We start from the raw sequence: 1,276 nt of genomic DNA, 5'->3' as shown, positions 1-1,276 counted from the left end.
ACCTTGTTCCTTTAAGTCTATTTTGTTTATGTTAAAGCTTTTGTATAGGCTAAGTCCCAATGTTGCATCAAAGTATTAGATGGTTTGAGACATAGTATACAAAGTCTAGAAAGTCTTCCGCTTGCCTTTTAATGAAAATGTCTTCGATTGTAAAGAAAGTTTTTAATTCTCCGCTATTTTCCTATGTTCTTATGTTCAAGAATGCTATGAGGCTTGTATTAGACCCCTTTGGGGTGAAGTACGCTGTATCGCATCTAGGGGCTAGCCTTGGGTTGTGACATACATTGTATCAAAGCACAAGATTTTGGAATGGTCATAGGTTGTCTCAAACCACATCTAGAAGAGTCATGTTCATAATGTGAAGCGCGCCACATTATGAATAGGAGGCTATTGGGTGTTAAGAAAGTTTCACTTCTTCATTCTTCAAGTCGTGACATAGAGCTTAGCTCTATAATGTCTCTCTCTTGTTCTTTATCCGATGGTCTTTAGTGTTTGACCACTTGAAATGAGTATGTTAGAAGGTGTGTGGGAGAAAGGTTGGTTGTGATGCTAACTATGGCTATGTGACTTGATAGATGTGAGATGATAGATTGTGATGTTGACTTTAGTATGAATGGGTTGCTTTATGGTTATGTGTGTTGTTGGTAGAAGGTTATGATGAGTTTTGAGTTATGTTGAAAGAGTTGATGAATAGTGGTGTTTTAGGAATGCCTAGGTGTGAGGAGTATGAAGGTTTTTTGCTCCGACCTTAGAATTGAAAGAAGTGAAGCTTAGAAGAGTTGGTATAGGCTTACTCCCAAGTGGGGGATAATGTGCCTAGATGGTAAGGTCTTTGAGTGTCCTTGATGTTCATGAGTTAGACTTGATTGATGTTCTTACCTTATGTGGTGTAGTGAGTGTGAGTAGTGTGTGGTAGACTCATATGAGACCTTGAGTGATGTGGTAGGGTTGATTGTGAGCAAGAATTGCTTAATGAGGACCTTCCTAGTTTAAAAGTACCGGTATGTTCATAATTCCTTATGGTTGTGAATGTCTTGTTAAGGTTCCTTTGTTGGGTTCATGATAAGCTTTAGTTGGGTTTACTCTTGAGTAGGGGATAGTATGTTGAATAGTAAGGTTGTTGAGAGTTCCGATATCCTTACCTCTTTCTTTATGTGCCTATTCAAGCCTAAGACAAAGAGTTCCTTTTTTTTTGGGCTTGTTCCATGTTTTGGAGTCATGTGTGATATTGTGTTTCCATGGTCTCCTTATGATATGCATGTTCTTGATGAATTCT

Source organism: Solanum tuberosum, unplaced genomic scaffold (assembly GCF_000226075.1).
Source record: "Solanum tuberosum cultivar DM 1-3 516 R44 unplaced genomic scaffold, SolTub_3.0 scf00015, whole genome shotgun sequence".
NCBI lineage: Eukaryota > Viridiplantae > Streptophyta > Magnoliopsida > Solanales > Solanaceae > Solanum > Solanum tuberosum.
This window is presented reverse-complemented; position numbering follows the sequence as displayed.